The sequence below is a fragment of the Pelophylax lessonae genome (assembly GCF_965119305.1).
Source record: "Pelophylax lessonae genome assembly, chromosome: 4".
NCBI lineage: Eukaryota > Metazoa > Chordata > Amphibia > Anura > Ranidae > Pelophylax > Pelophylax lessonae.
In genome coordinates, this window is record NC_138771.1 from 646168081 (window position 1) to 646185135 (window position 17055).

The following is a 17055-nucleotide window of genomic DNA, read 5'->3' on the forward strand; positions in this document are numbered from 1 at the left end:
TCAAGTTTCAGCTCTGTAGCATGTCCAGAACCCCTAAAAAACAGCATTTTTCTTATATTTTCAGGAATACGGCTTCTCTGCGGCTGGCTTTTTCTCTTGCAGGCATTTAGCGGGCATTTTTTTAGGCAGGCATGTCATTTTTTGTATTTAGCGTCTGGGGGGTCTAAAGAAGTGTAACTGCGATCGAGTCAAGTATTCAGTTTCAGCTCTGTAGCATGTCCAGAACCCCTAAAAAACAGCATTTTTCTTATATTTTCAGGAATACGGCTTCTCTGCGGCTGGCTTTTTCTCTTGCAGGCATTTAGAGGGCATTTTTTTAGGCAGGCATGTCATTTTTTGTATTTAGCGTCTGGGGGGTCTAAAAAGTGTACCTGTCAAGTTTCAGCTCTGTAGCATGTCCAGAACCCCTAAAAAAACAGCATTTTTCTTATATTTTCAGGAATATGGCTTCTCTGCGGCTGGCTTTTTCTCTTGCAGGCATTTAGCGGGCATTTTTTTAGGCAGGCATGTCATTTTTTGTATTTAGCGTCTGGGGGGTCTAAAAAGTGTAACTGTCAAGTTTCAGCTCTGTAGCATGTCCAGAACCCCTAAAAAACAGCATTTTTCTTATATTTTCAGGAATACGGCTTCTCTGCGGCTGGCTTTTTCTCTTTGCAGGCATTTAGAGGGCATTTTTTTTAGGCAGGCATGTCATTTTTTTGTATTTAGCGTCTGGGGGGGTCTAAAAAGTGTACCTGTCAAGTTTCAGCTCTGTAGCATGTCCAGAACCCCTAAAAAACAGCATTTTTCTTATATTTTCAGGAATACGGCTTCTCTGCGGCTGGCTTTTTCTCTTGCAGGCATTTAGAGGGCATTTTTTTAGGCAGGCATGTCATTTTTTGTATTTAGCGTCTGGGGGGTCTAAAAAGTGTACCTGTCAAGTTTCAGCTCTGTAGCATGTCCAGAACCCCTAAAAAAACAGCATTTTTCTTATATTTTCAGGAATATGGCTTCTCTGCGGCTGGCTTTTTCTCTTGCAGGCATTTAGCGGGCATTTTTTTAGGCAGGCATGTCATTTTTTGTATTTAGCGTCTGGGGGGTCTAAAAAGTGTACTGTCAAGTTTCAGCTCTGTAGCATGTCCAGAACCCCTAAAAAACAGCATTTTTCTTATATTTTCAGGAATACGGCTTCTCTGCGGCTGGCTTTTTCTCTTGCAGGCATTTAGCGGGCATTTTTTTAGGCAGGCATGTCATTTTTTGTATTTAGCGTCTGGGGGGTCTAAAAAGTGTACCTGTCAAGTTTCAGCTCTGTAGCATGTCCAGAACCCCTAAAAAACAGCATTTTTCTTATATTTTCAGGAATATGGCTTCTCTGCGGCTGGCTTTTTCTCTTGCAGGCATTTAGCGGTCATTTTTTTAGGCAGGCATGTCATTTTTGTATTTAGCGTCTGGGGGGTCTAAAAAGTGTAACTGTCAAGTTTCAGCTCTGTAGCATGTCCAGAACCCCTAAAAAAACAGCATTTTTCTTATATTTTCAGGAATATGGCTTCTCTGCGGCTGGCTTTTTCTCTTGCAGGCATTTAGCGGGCATTTTTTTAGGCAGGCATGTCATTTTTTTGTATTTAGCGTCTGGGGGGTCTAAAAAGTGTACCTGTCAAGTTTCAGCTCTGTAGCATGTCCAGAACCCCTAAAAAACAGCATTTTTCTTATATTTTCAGGAATATGGCTTCTCTGCGGCTGGCTTTTTCTCTTGCAGGCATTTAGCGGTCATTTTTTTAGGCAGGCATGTCATTTTTTGTATTTAGCGTCTGGGGGGTCTAAAAAGTGTACCTGTCAAGTTTCAGCTCTGTAGCATGTCCAGAACCCCTAAAAAAACAGCATTTTTCTTATATTTTCAGGAATATGGCTTCTCTGCGGCTGGCTTTTTCTCTTGCAGGCATTTAGCGGGCATTTTTTTAGGCAGGCATGTCATTTTTTGTATTTAGCGTCTGGGGGGTCTAAAAAGTGTACCTGTCAAGTTTCAGCTCTGTAGCATGTCCAGAACCCCTAAAAAACAGCATTTTTCTTATATTTTCAGGAATACGGCTTCTCTGCGGCTGGCTTTTTCTCTTGCAGGCATTTAGAGGGCATTTTTTTAGGCAGGCATGTCATTTTTTGTATTTAGCGTCTGGGGGGTCTAAAAAGTGTACCTGTCAAGTTTCAGCTCTGTAGCATGTCCAGAACCCCTAAAAAACAGCATTTTTCTTATATTTTCAGGAATACGGCTTCTCTGCGGCTGGCTTTTTCTCTTGCAGGCATTTAGAGGGCATTTTTTTAGGCAGGCATGTCATTTTTTGTATTTAGCGTCTGGGGGGTCTAAAAGTGTACCTGTCAAGTTTCAGCTCTGTAGCATGTCCAGAACCCCTAAAAAACAGCATTTTTCTTATATTTTCAGGAATATGGCTTCTCTGCGGCTGGCTTTTTCTCTTGCAGGCATTTAGCGGTCATTTTTTTAGGCAGGCATGTCATTTTTTGTATTTAGCGTCTGGGGGGTCTAAAAAGTGTAACTGTCAAGTTTCAGCTCTGTAGCATGTCCAGAACCCCTAAAAAAACAGCATTTTTCTTATATTTTCAGGAATATGGCTTCTCTGCGGCTGGCTTTTTCTCTTGCAGGCATTTAGCGGGCATTTTTTTAGGCAGGCATGTCATTTTTTTGTATTTAGCGTCTGGGGGGTCTAAAAAGTGTACCTGTCAAGTTTCAGCTCTGTAGCATGTCCAGAACCCCTAAAAAACAGCATTTTTCTTATATTTTCAGGAATACGGCTTCTCTGCGGCTGGCTTTTTCTCTTGCAGGCATTTAGAGGGCATTTTTTTAGGCAGGCATGTCATTTTTTGTATTTAGCGTCTGGGGGGTCTAAAAAGTGTACCTGTCAAGTTTCAGCTCTGTAGCATGTCCAGAACCCCTAAAAAACAGCATTTTTCTTATATTTTCAGGAATACGGCTTCTCTGCGGCTGGCTTTTTCTCTTGCAGGCATTTAGAGGGCATTTTTTTAGGCAGGCATGTCATTTTTTGTATTTAGCGTCTGGGGGGTCTAAAAAGTGTACCTGTCAAGTTTCAGCTCTGTAGCATGTCCAGAACCCCTAAAAAACAGCATTTTTCTTATATTTTCAGGAATATGGCTTCTCTGCGGCTGGCTTTTTCTCTTGCAGGCATTTAGCGGTCATTTTTTTTAGGCAGGCATGTTATTTTTTGTATTTAGCGTCTGGGGGGTCTAAAAAGTGTACCTGTCAAGTTTCAGCTCTGTAGCATGTCCAGAACCCCTAAAAAAACAGCATTTTTCTTATATTTTCAGGAATATGGCTTCTCTGCGGCTGGCTTTTTCTCTTGCAGGCATTTAGCGGTCATTTTTTTAGGCAGGCATGTCATTTTTTGTATTTAGCGTCTGGGCGGTCTAAAAAGTGTACCTGTCAAGTTTCAGCTCTGTAGCATGTCCAGAACCCCTAAAAAACAGCATTTTTCTTATATTTTCAGGAATATGGCTTCTCTGCGGCTGGCTTTTTCTCTTGCAGGCATTTAGCGGTCATTTTTTTAGGCAGGCATGTCATTTTTTGTATTTAGCGTCTGGGGGGTCTAAAAAGTGTAACTGTCAAGTTTCAGCTCTGTAGCATGTCCAGAACCCCTAAAAAAACAGCATTTTTCTTATATTTTCAGGAATATGGCTTCTCTGCGGCTGGCTTTTTCTCTTGCAGGCATTTAGCGGGCATTTTTTTAGGCAGGCATGTCATTTTTTGTATTTAGCGTCTGGGCGGTCTAAAAAGTGTACCTGTCAAGTTTCAGCTCTGTAGCATGTCCAGAACCCCTAAAAAACAGCATTTTTCTTATATTTTCAGGAATATGGCTTCTCTGCGGCTGGCTTTTTCTCTTGCAGGCATTTAGCGGTCATTTTTTTAGGCAGGCATGTCATTTTTTGTATTTAGCGTCTGGGGGGTCTAAAAAGTGTAACTGTCAAGTTTCAGCTCTGTAGCATGTCCAGAACCCCTAAAAAAACAGCATTTTTCTTATATTTTCAGGAATATGGCTTCTCTGCGGCTGGCTTTTTCTCTTGCAGGCATTTAGCGGGCATTTTTTTAGGCAGGCATGTCATTTTTTTGTATTTAGCGTCTGGGGGGTCTAAAAAGTGTACCTGTCAAGTTTCAGCTCTGTAGCATGTCCAGAACCCCTAAAAAACAGCATTTTTCTTATATTTTCAGGAATACGGCTTCTCTGCGGCTTGCTTTTTCTCTTGCAGGCATTTAGAGGGCATTTTTTTAGGCAGGCATGTCATTTTTTGTATTTAGCGTCTGGGGGGTCTAAAAAGTGTACCTGTCAAGTTTCAGCTCTGTAGCATGTCCAGAACCCCTAAAAAACAGCATTTTTCTTATATTTTCAGGAATACGGCTTCTCTGCGGCTGGCTTTTTCTCTTGCAGGCATTTAGAGGGCATTTTTTTAGGCAGGCATGTCATTTTTTGTATTTTGCGTCTGGGGGGTCTAAAAAGTGTACCTGTCAAGTTTCAGCTCTGTAGCATGTCCAGAACCCCTAAAAAACAGCATTTTTCTTATATTTTCAGGAATACGGCTTCTCTGCGGCTGGCTTTTTCTCTTGCAGGCATTTAGAGGGCATTTTTTTAGGCAGGCATGTCATTTTTTGTATTTAGCGTCTGGGGGGTCTAAAAAGTGTACCTGTCAAGTTTCAGCTCTGTAGCATGTCCAGAACCCCTAAAAAACAGCATTTTTCTTATATTTTCAGGAATATGGCTTCTCTGCGGCTGGCTTTTTCTCTTGCAGGCATTTAGCGGTCATTTTTTTAGGCAGGCATGTCATTTTTTGTATTTAGCGTCTGGGGGGTCTAAAAAGTGTAACTGTCAAGTTTCAGCTCTGTAGCATGTCCAGAACCCCTAAAAAAACAGCATTTTTCTTATATTTTCAGGAATATGGCTTCTCTGCGGCTGGCTTTTTCTCTTGCAGGCATTTAGCGGGCATTTTTTTAGGCAGGCATGTCATTTTTTTGTATTTAGCGTCTGGGGGGTCTAAAAAGTGTACCTGTCAAGTTTCAGCTCTGTAGCATGTCCAGAACCCCTAAAAAACAGCATTTTTCTTATATTTTCAGGAATACGGCTTCTCTGCGGCTTGCTTTTTCTCTTGCAGGCATTTAGAGGGCATTTTTTTAGGCAGGCATGTCATTTTTTGTATTTAGCGTCTGGGGGGTCTAAAAAGTGTACCTGTCAAGTTTCAGCTCTGTAGCATGTCCAGAACCCCTAAAAAACAGCATTTTTCTTATATTTTCAGGAATACGGCTTCTCTGCGGCTGGCTTTTTCTCTTGCAGGCATTTAGAGGGCATTTTTTTAGGCAGGCATGTCATTTTTTGTATTTAGCGTCTGGGGGGTCTAAAAAGTGTACCTGTCAAGTTTCAGCTCTGTAGCATGTCCAGAACCCCTAAAAAACAGCATTTTTCTTATATTTTCAGGAATATGGCTTCTCTGCGGCTGGCTTTTTCTCTTGCAGGCATTTAGCGGTCATTTTTTTAGGCAGGCATGTCATTTTTTGTATTTAGCGTCTGGGGGGTCTAAAAAGTGTACCTGTCAAGTTTCAGCTCTGTAGCATGTCCAGAACCCCTAAAAAACAGCATTTTTCTTATATTTTCAGGAATATGGCTTCCCTGCGGCTGGCTTTTTCTCTTGCAGGCATTTAGCGGGCATTTTTTTAGGCAGGCATGTCATTTTTTTGTATTTAGCGTCTGGGGGGTCTAAAAAGTGTACCTGTCAAGTTTCAGCTCTGTAGCATGTCCAGAACCCCTAAAAAAACAGCATTTTTCTTATATTTTCAGGAATATGGCTTCTCTGCGGCTGGCTTTTTCTCTTGCAGGCATTTAGAGGGCATTTTTTTAGGCAGGCATGTCATTTTTTGGATTTAGCATCTGGGGGGTCTAAAAAGTGTACCTGTGAAGTTTCAGCTCTGTAGCATGTCCAGAACCCCTAAAAAACAAAATTTTTCTTATATTTTCAGGAATATGGCTTCTCTGCGGCTGGCTTTTTCTCTTGCAGGCATTTAGCGGGCATTTTTTTAGGCAGGCATGTCATTTTTTGTATTTAGCGTCTGGGCGGTCTAAAAAGTGTACCTGTCAAGTTTCAGCTCTGTAGCATGTCCAGAACCCCTAAAAAACAGCATTTCTCTTACGTCCTCCGACAGTCGCCGCCTCTTCATATTCGTCACATATGGGGTATTAGACTTTGCTCCGAAGGAGTAGCTAGGCAACAGAATATGTTAACAATAAAGCTTTAACATATCCCACCCTCAAGGGGTGGTCCCCTCAGTCAATACCCTCCTACTTCCTGCAACCATATCTCAGTTTTAATGTCTAGCTTGTCAGGAGTGGCTGGCTCTCTCTGTGCTGGGACTTTTTGTCCCAGACTCTTTCTTCTTTTTGATATTTTGTTTGAGTTTTCTCTCTACCTTTACTTAGCTGTTATTTTTGTCAGCATTAGTTAGTTCTTCGGACGAAGAGGATCATGCGGACTGGGTCTCGGGCTGATCCCCCTGGTCGCAGGTCGTGGGTCAGTGGCTTCCCAGTCTGCCATCGAGCGTTCAGCCAGGTAACGCTCCTGGCACGGTGAACGACCCATCCCTGTTCGGTGCAGGGATGATTGGTGAGGTGGCTACCTCACCGGACGCTGTGCGGTTTCTGAACCGCCATTGTGTGCGTCTTGGATTGCGACTCTCCCTGCCTCATGTGCAGCGGCTTGTTCGCCTGTGCGGGTTCCCCACGCCATGTGAGGTAAGTGTATCTATGTGGGGACCTGTCTGTCTGGGGGGGGTCTCAGTCTGGGACTGTGTAACCTGCCTTTAATCACACTGCTTGTCTCCCTATATCTCGGCTGCATGCTGTGGGCTGCAAGGGGGGGGGGGAGCTGTATGACACTGAGTATGTCAGGCTGGGCAGTGTGAGGAGCTGTGTGCTGTGGGGCATGTTTTTAATGGCATGTTGGGGCATATACAGCGATCGCTGCGGCGATCTAACATGTATCCGTATAATGGGATAATATTGTGTGTGATTTTGTGCACTGTGGAGCGGCGATTTCGGCGCCAAACGGCGCCATTTTACCGGCGCCCGCTCCGGCCGCATGGTTTACATGTACGGCGGCCATTTTCTTGTAGCCTCCATAGGCTTACATAGAGCGCCCTGGCAGCATCACTTCCTCTCTCCTGGAAGCACCGATCGAGGCAGCAGCAGCAGCGGAGTCTCCTCAGGTTTTATCCTTCTATTCCTGTGTTCCATTGCCTGTATTCAGTCTGTATATTCCCTGTGGGGGTCTCATTGTGCCTGAGTGTGGTGCGGTGGGCTGCGCTTGCCGCGCTTGCTGTAAGGGGGCAGTTAACCCTTGGTTGTCTGGCATACAGGGGCAAATGGATTCTCAGGAGGGCAAGTTTCCCACAGTATTGGTGGAAAGCCAGGGGACCGCTGTTTCCCCCCCAGGGGGGGATTTGGCCACGATTGTGGCTGGCCTTGCTGCACAGGTGCAAATGCTGGTGGCTGCTCAATCTACTAAACGGCCCAGAGTTGCTCTGTCCTCTGATTCTGAGGGTGAAGGTGATGGGGCTGTTCTGGCGGGGACCCCCCTATCGGGGTCCCGCTCCTCTCTTGATCTAGTGGGGTCTGAGGTGGAGGCTGAAGTTGAGGGGGTTGATAATTCTCCCCCTGGCTCGCCTGAAGAGCTTGCAATCATGGATGAGTTGATTGCTTCCATTAAGCAGACGCTACGTTTGCAGGACGAGGTGTGTCCCCCAGCTGCCTTGGCGGCTTATGGGACGCAGAGAAAACGCAGGACGCCGCAGGTTTTTCCCTGCAATGCTGATTTTCAGCGCGCTGTTAAAGACCAATGGCGCGATTTGCGCAAGCCTTTTGCGGTACCAAGTAAATTTAAGCTGCGTTATCCTTTCTCGCCTGCCACTGATGAACGGTGGTGTGTGCCTCCGCCAGTGGATCATGCTATTGCGGTTTTGAACAAAGCCACTGCGATCCCTGCAGAGGGATCCCCTGTTTTCCGTGATGCCACGGATAGGAGACTGGAGTCTCTTGCCCGTCATACTTATTCTGTTACGGGTTCTATGCTTAAGGCTCTGTTTGCTTCTCTCATGGCGGCCCAGGCGATCGCAAGTTGGACGCAGATGCTTAGGCGCGTCCTAGTGGCCGATTCGGCCTCGGCGGCGACCCTGGATATGGTGGATCAGATCCACCAGGGTGTCATGTATCTGTGTGATGCGGACCTGGACCTGATTCCGTTGGCCGCGCGTGTGCACAGCGTGGCGGTGTTGTCTCGCCGCCTGGTTTGGTTGAAATGTTGGTCGGTGGACCAATCTTCACGTAAAACCTTAGCCAATCTGCCTTATGATGGGTCTCGCCTTTTTGGGGAGTCCCTGGATGTGTTGATTAAGGGGATTACCGGGGGTAAGAGCACTCTCTTGCCCCATTTCCCCAAGGCTAAGGGGGCTTCTGGGAAGAAGCATGCTCATTTTCGGCCCCCTCAGGGGTCCTTTCGTGCCTTTCGGCCGCACTACAAGGGCAAACCGTTCAAGGGCCAGGGCTCTCAGAAGAAACCCTGGTCTGGGAAACAGAAGTCCGGCCAATCCGGACCTGCGGCCCATAACAGTTCGGCCTGAAGGGGCGCCCTCACCCAGTTTTGGGGTGGGGGGACGCTTGCTCGGTTTTCTTCAGCCCTGGTTGGCCCGTGTGCGGGACAGATGGGTTCTGGAAATCGTTCGATCTGGTTACAAGATCGAGTTTCTCTCTCGGCCACAGAGCAGATTTTTTCCCTCAAATCTACAACTGTCTCCAGAGCGCCTGCGGGATCTGCACCTGGCGGTGCGGGACCTGAGGGCTCAGGGAGTGGTGGTTCCGGTGCCTCATCGGGACAGATTTCGGGGGTTTTATTCCAATCTGTTCACCGTGCCCAGAAAGGAGGGCAAGGTTCGTCCTATTCTGGACTTGAAAGCTCTGAACCGCTCTGTGCGGGTTCGCAAGTTCCGCATGGAATCCCTGCGCTCGGTGGTGGCTGCCCTGGTTCCGGGGGAATTCATGGCCTCCATCGATTTGAAGGATGCGTATCTTCACATCCCCATATTCGAGGGTCATCAGAGATACCTTCGATTTGCCATTGCGGAGGATCATTACCAGTTCGTGGCGTTGCCCTTTGGGCTCGCCTCGGCTCCGCGGGTCTTCACCAAGGTGCTTGCACCGGTTCTGGCATTATTGAGAGCCCAGGGCATTTCTGTCCTGGGGTATCTGGACGACATTCTGGTTCGGTCTGCGACCAGTCAGGGTCTGGAGAAGGACCTGTCTGTCACGATGCAAACTCTGCAGGAGTTCGGTTGGACGATAAATGTTCCAAAGTCGACACTGAGTCCGTCGGTTCGTCTTCCCTATCTGGGAATGATACTGGACTCGGTGCAGGCGAAGGTCTTCCTGCCGGAGGACAAACTCAGGACTCTTCAGGAGGAAGTCAGGTCCCTCAGGGACGTTCCGAACTCGTCTCTGCGGACGTGTATGAGATGTCTGGGATTGATGGTCTCGGCTTTCGAGGCGATTCCTTTCGCGCAGTTTCACACGCGGGGTCTCCAGGCGGAGATCTTGTCCAAGTGGGACGGGCGACCTCAATCTCTGGATCTTCAGATCTCGTTGAGTCATCGCACCAGGGAAAACCTTCTGTGGTGGCTCCAGTCCCCGTTGGTGTCCGGGGGCAAGTCGTTTCGTCCGATCTCGTGGACGATAATCACCACGGATGCCAGCCTGTCGGGCTGGGGTGGTGTTCTGGGCGTTCTGTCCGCCCAGGGGACCTGGTCGGAGGGGGAGTCTTCCCTCCCGATCAACATTCTGGAATTGCGTGCGATAAGGCTCTGTCTTCATCGCTGGACGGACCGGCTGCAGGGCTGCCCGGTTCGGGTGCAGACGGACAATGCCACGGCGGTGGCCTACATCGACCACCAAGGGGGCACCAGGAGTGCCCGAGCGGCTCGAGAAGTGGCCGACATTCTGTCTTGGGCCGAGACTCATGTCCCGGCGATAACGGCGGTTCACATTCCGGGAGTGGAGAACTGGCAGGCGGACTATCTGAGTCGCCAGACCCTGGATCAGGGGGAATGGTCTCTCCACCCGGCTGTCTTCCAGATGTTGTGCGCGAAGTGGGGTCTTCCAGATGTGGACCTGTTCGCGTCTCGCCTCAACTACAAGGTGAAGAGGTTCGTGGCAAGGACGCGCGACCCTCGGGCAGACGCGTCGGACGCGTTAGTGGCCCCGTGGCATCAGTACAGGCTGATGTACGCGTTTCCACCGATTCAGTTGCTGTCCCGGTTCCTTCGCAGGTTACACTCGGAACGCAGCACGGTGATTCTTGTGGCACCGGACTGGCCTCGCCGGTCCTGGTACGCAGACCTCGTGAATCTGGCGGTCGACGCCCCCTGGCGTCTGCCTCTTCGGGACGATCTACTGTCTCAAGGACCGATTTACCATCCTGCTTTACAGTCGCTGGCTTTGACGGCCTGGCTGTTGAGACCGAGGTCCTGAAGGAGAAGGGTCTCTCTCCAGAGGTTGTTCATACCTTGATCAACGCGAGGAAGTCTTCCTCGGGAAAGGTTTATTACCGTACTTGGAAGGCCTATTTTGCCTGGTGTGAGTCCAGGGGGTTTTCACCCCGCACGTACTCGGTTTCCCGTGTGCTGTCTTTCCTTCAGACGGGTGTCGATCAGCGTTTGGCGCTGGCTACGATAAAGGGTCAGGTGTCTGCGCTGGCCGTTCTGTTTCAACGTCCCGTGGCTTCCAACTCCTTGGTTGGCACTTTTATTCAGGGTGTGCGGCATCTGGTTCCTCCTAGGAGGGATCCTTTGCCCCCTTGGGACTTGAATCTAGTCCTGTCTGTGTTACAACGTGCTCCTTTTGAACAGATCAGGGAGATATCGTTGTCTATGTTGTCCAAAAAGGTCGCCTTTTTGGTGGCGATCACTTCGGCTCGCAGAGTGTCGGAACTGGCGGCTTTGTCCTGCAAGTCTCCGTACCTGGTTGTTCATTTGGATAAGGTGGTCTTGCGACCTAATCCTTCTTTTCTGCCGAAACGAGTTTCGGAATTCCATCTTAACGAGGATATTGTTTTGCCTTCGTTGTGCACGAAGCCTAAACATCCAAAGGAGGTGAGACTACATTCTCTGGATGTTGTTCGGGCGATTAGGGTTTACCTTAAATCGACTGAGTCTTTTCGAAAGACGGACTCCTTGTTTGTTCTTCCAGAGGGTCCTCGGAAGGGCATGGCGGCTTCCGCCTCTACCATTGCCAAATGGATCAGGCAGACCATTGAACAGGCCTATGCCTTGCAGGGGAAGGTTCCCCCTGTGCCTGTGAAGGCGCACTCTACTAGATCTCTGAGTACGTCTTGGGCCTGTCGTCATGGGGCTTCTGTAGCCCAGGTGTGTAAGGCGGCGACTTGGTCGACCGTACACACTTTCACAAAATTCTACAAAGTAGATGTTCAGGCATCGGCGGATGCTTCCTTTGGCCGCAAGGTTCTTAGTGCGGCTGTTCCCTAGGGTCCCTTGTTGGGGACTCCTGGCTGTTGGGATAAGTTTTGTATCCCCTGGTTTTTTGTCTTTTCCTGGGTTGTTGCTCCTGTTGAGCACTTATTTTTGCTGTTGCCCAGCTGGTTTCCTTCCTTTGGTAAGGTTCCTTTCTTTGATGTGGAGACTGCGTTGCCTTTCGGCGCGGATGCGTTTCCCACCCCTCATGTTTGCACTGCTTTGGGACGTCCCCATATGTGACGAATATGAAGAGGCGGCGACTGTCGGAGGACGTAAGAGAAAACGGAATTTTTGTAAAATCTTACCTGTAAAATTCCTTTCTCTGAGTCCTCCGACAGTCGCCGCCCCCGCCCCTCTTTTGGGGTTTGAATGTATACTCTACTGCTATTCCACTAAAACTGAGATATGGTTGCAGGAAGTAGGAGGGTATTGACTGAGGGGACCACCCCTTGAGGGTGGGATATGTTAAAGCTTTATTGTTAACATATTCTGTTGCCTAGCTACTCCTTCGGAGCAAAGTCTAATACCCCATATGTGACGAATATGAAGAGGCGGCGACTGTCGGAGGACTCAGAGAAAGGAATTTTACAGGTAAGATTTTACAAAAATTCCGTTTTTTCTTATATTTTCAGGAATATGGCTTCTCTGCGGCTGGCTTTTTCTCTTGCAGGCATTTAGCGGTCATTTTTTTAGGCAGGCATGTCATTTTTTGTATTTAGCGTCTGGGGGGTCTAAAAAGTGTAACTGTCAAGTTTCAGCTCTGTAGCATGTCCAGAACCCCTAAAAAAACAGCATTTTTCTTATATTTTCAGGAATATGGCTTCTCTGCGGCTGGCTTTTTCTCTTGCAGGCATTTAGCGGGCATTTTTTTAGGCAGGCATGTCATTTTTTTGTATTTAGCGTCTGGGGGGTCTAAAAAGTGTACCTGTCAAGTTTCAGCTCTGTAGCATGTCCAGAACCCCTAAAAAACAGCATTTTTCTTATATTTTTAGGAATACGGCTTCTCTGCGGCTGGCTTTTTCTCTTGCAGGCATTTAGAGGGCATTTTTTTAGGCAGGCATGTCATTTTTTGTATTTAGCGTCTGGGGGGTCTAAAAAGTGTACCTGTCAAGTTTCAGCTCTGTAGCATGTCCAGAACCCCTAAAAAACAGCATTTTTCTTATATTTTCAGGAATACGGCTTCTCTGCGGCTGGCTTTTTCTCTTGCAGGCATTTAGAGGGCATTTTTTTAGGCAGGCATGTCATTTTTTGTATTTAGCGTCTGGGGGGTCTAAAAAGTGTACCTGTCAAGTTTCAGCTCTGTAGCATGTCCAGAACCCCTAAAAAACAGCATTTTTCTTATATTTTCAGGAATATGGCTTCTCTGCGGCTGGCTTTTTCTCTTGCAGGCATTTAGCGGTCATTTTTTTAGGCAGGCATGTCATTTTTTGTATTTAGCGTCTGGGGGGTCTAAAAAGTGTACCTGTCAAGTTTCAGCTCTGTAGCATGTCCAGAACCCCTAAAAAACAGCATTTTTCTTATATTTTCAGGAATATGGCTTCTCTGCGGCTGGCTTTTTCTCTTGCAGGCATTTAGCGGGCATTTTTTTAGGCAGGCATGTCATTTTTTTGTATTTAGCGTCTGGGGGGTCTAAAAAGTGTACCTGTCAAGTTTCAGCTCTGTAGCATGTCCAGAACCCCTAAAAAACAGCATTTTTCTTATATTTTCAGGAATACGGCTTCTCTGCGGCTGGCTTTTTCTCTTGCAGGCATTTAGAGGGCATTTTTTTAGGCAGGCATGTCATTTTTTGTATTTAGCGTCTGGGGGGTCTAAAAAGTGTACCTGTCAAGTTTCAGCTCTGTAGCATGTCCAGAACCCCTAAAAAACAGCATTTTTCTTATATTTTCAGGAATATGGCTTCTCTGCGGCTGGCTTTTTCTCTTGCAGGCATTTAGCGGTCATTTTTTTAGGCAGGCATGTCATTTTTTGTATTTAGCGTCTGGGGGGTCTAAAAAGTGTACCTGTCAAGTTTCAGCTCTGTAGCATGTCCAGAACCCTTAAAAAAACAGCATTTTTCTTATATTTTCAGGAATATGGCTTCTCTGCGGCTGGCTTTTTCTCTTGCAGGCATTTATTGGTCATTTTTTTAGGCAGGCATGTCATTTTTTGTATTTAGCGTCTGGGGGGTCTAAAAAGTGTACCTGTCAAGTTTCAGCTCTGTAGCATGTCCAGAACCCCTAAAAAAACAGCATTTTTCTTATATTTTCAGGAATATGGCTTCTCTGCGGCTGGCTTTTTCTCTTGCAGGCATTTAGCGGTCATTTTTTTAGGCAGGCATGTCATTTTTTGTATTTAGCGTCTGGGGGGTCTAAAAAGTGTACCTGTCAAGTTTCAGCTCTGTAGCATGTCCAGAACCCCTAAAAAAACAGCATTTTTCTTATATTTTCAGGAATATGGCTTCTCTGCGGCTGGCTTTTTCTCTTGCAGGCATTTAGAGGGCATTTTTTTAGGCAGGCATGTCATTTTTTTGATTTAGCATCTGGGGGGTCTAAAAAGTGTACCTGTGAAGTTTCAGCTCTGTAGCATGTCCAGAACCCCTAAAAAACAAAATTTTTCTTATATTTTCAGGAATATGGCTTCTCTGCGGCTGGCTTTTTCTCTTGCAGGCATTTAGCGGGCATTTTTTTAGGCAGGCATGTCATTTTTTGTATTTAGCGTCTGGGGGGTCTAAAAAGTGTACCTGTCAAGTTTCAGCTCTGTAGCATGTCCAGAACCCCTAAAAAACAGCATTTTTCTTATATTTTCAGGAATATGGCTTCTCTGCGGCTGGCTTTTTCTCTTGCAGGCATTTAGCGGTCATTTTTTTAGGCAGGCATGTCATTTTTTGTATTTAGCGTCTGGGGGGTCTAAAAAGTGTACCTGTCAAGTTTCAGCTCTGTAGCATGTCCAGAACTCCTAAAAAAACAGCATTTTTCTTATATTTTCAGGAATATGGCTTCTCTGCGGCTGGCTTTTTCTCTTGCAGGCATTTAGCGGTCATTTTTTTAGGCAGGCATGTCATTTTTTGTATTTAGCGTCTGGGGGGTCTAAAAAGTGTAACTGTCAAGTTTCAGCTCTGTAGCATGTCCAGAACCCCTAAAAAAACAGCATTTTTCTTATATTTTCAGGAATATGGCTTCTCTGCGGCTGGCTTTTTCTCTTGCAGGCATTTAGCGGGCATTTTTTTAGGCAGGCATGTCATTTTTTTGTATTTAGCGTCTGGGGGGTCTAAAAAGTGTACCTGTCAAGTTTCAGCTCTGTAGCATGTCCAGAACCCCTAAAAAACAGCATTTTTCTTATATTTTCAGGAATACGGCTTCTCTGCGGCTGGCTTTTTCTCTTGCAGGCATTTAGAGGGCATTTTTTTAGGCAGGCATGTCATTTTTTGTATTTAGCGTCTGGGGGGTCTAAAAAGTGTACCTGTCAAGTTTCAGCTCTGTAGCATGTCCAGAACCCCTAAAAAACAGCATTTTTCTTATATTTTCAGGAATACGGCTTCTCTGCGGCTGGCTTTTTCTCTTGCAGGCATTTAGAGGGCATTTTTTTAGGCAGGCATGTCATTTTTTGTATTTAGCGTCTGGGGGGTCTAAAAAGTGTACCTGTCAAGTTTCAGCTCTGTAGCATGTCCAGAACCCCTAAAAAACAGCATTTTTCTTATATTTTCAGGAATATGGCTTCTCTGCGGCTGGCTTTTTCTCTTGCAGGCATTTAGCGGTCATTTTTTTAGGCAGGCATGTCATTTTTTGTATTTAGCGTCTGGGGGGTCTAAAAAGTGTACCTGTCAAGTTTCAGCTCTGTAGCATGTCCAGAACCCCTAAAAAACAGCATTTTTCTTATATTTTCAGGAATATGGCTTCTCTGCGGCTGGCTTTTTCTCTTGCAGGCATTTAGCGGGCATTTTTTTAGGCAGGCATGTCATTTTTTTGTATTTAGCGTCTGGGGGGTCTAAAAAGTGTACCTGTTAAGTTTCAGCTCTGTAGCATGTCCAGAACCCCTAAAAAACAGCATTTTTCTTATATTTTCAGGAATACGGCTTCTCTGCGGCTGGCTTTTTCTTTTGGAGGCATTTAGAGGGCATTTTTTTTAGGCAGGCATGTCATTTTTTGTATTTAGCGTCTGGGGGGGTCTAAAAAGTGTACCTGTCAAGTTTCAGCTCTGTAGCATGTCCAGAACCCCTAAAAAAACAGCATTTTTCTTATATTTTCAGGAATATGGCTTCTCTGCGGCTGGCTTTTTCTCTTGCAGGCATTTAGCGGTCATTTTTTTAGGCAGGCATGTCATTTTTTGTATTTAGCGTCTGGGGGGTCTAAAAAGTGTACCTGTCAAGTTTCAGCTCTGTAGCATGTCCAGAACCCCTAAAAAAACAGCATTTTTCTTATATTTTCAGGAATATGGCTTCTCTGCGGCTGGCTTTTTCTCTTGCAGGCATTTAGCGGTCATTTTTTTAGGCAGGCATGTCATTTTTTGTATTTAGCGTCTGGGGGGTCTAAAAAGTGTACCTGTCAAGTTTCAGCTCTGTAGCATGTCCAGAACCCCTAAAAAAACAGCATTTTTCTTATATTTTCAGGAATAAGGCTTCTCTGCGGCTGGCTTTTTCTCTTGCAGGCATTTAGCGGGCATTTTTTTAGGCAGGCATGTCATTTTTTTGTATTTAGCGTCTGGGGGGTCTAAAAAGTGTACCTGTCAAGTTTCAGCTCTGTAGCATGTCCAGAACCCCTAAAAAACAGCATTTTTCTTATATTTTCAGGAATACGGCTTCTCTGCGGCTGGCTTTTTCTCTTGCAGGCATTTAGAGGGCATTTTTTTAGGCAGGCATGTCATTTTTTGTATTTAGCGTCTGGGGGGTCTAAAAAGTGTACCTGTCAAGTTTCAGCTCTGTAGCATGTCCAGAACCCCTAAAAAACAGCATTTTTCTTATATTTTCAGGAATATGGCTTCTCTGCGGCTGGCTTTTTCTCTTGCAGGCATTTAGCGGTCATTTTTTTAGGCAGGCATGTCATTTTTTGTATTTAGCGTCTGGGGGGTCTAAAAAGTGTACCTGTCAAGTTTCAGCCCTGTAGCATGTCCAGAACCCCTAAAAAAACAGCATTTTTCTTATATTTTCAGGAATATGGCTTCTCTGCGGCTGGCTTTTTCTCTTGCAGGCATTTAGCGGTCATTTTTTTAGGCAGGCATGTCATTTTTTGTATTTAGTGTCTGGGGGGTCTAAAAAGTGTACCTGTCAAGTTTCAGCTCTGTAGCATGTCCAGAACCCCTAAAAAACAGCATTTTTCTTATATTTTCAGGAATATGGCTTCTCTGCGGCTGGCTTTTTCTCTTGCAGGCATTTAGCGGGCATTTTTTTAGGCAGGCATGTCATTTTTTTGTATTTAGCGTCTGGGGGGTCTAAAAAGTGTACCTGTCAAGTTTCAGCTCTGTAGCATGTCCAGAACCCCTAAAAAACAGCATTTTTCTTATATTTTCAGGAATACGGCTTCTCT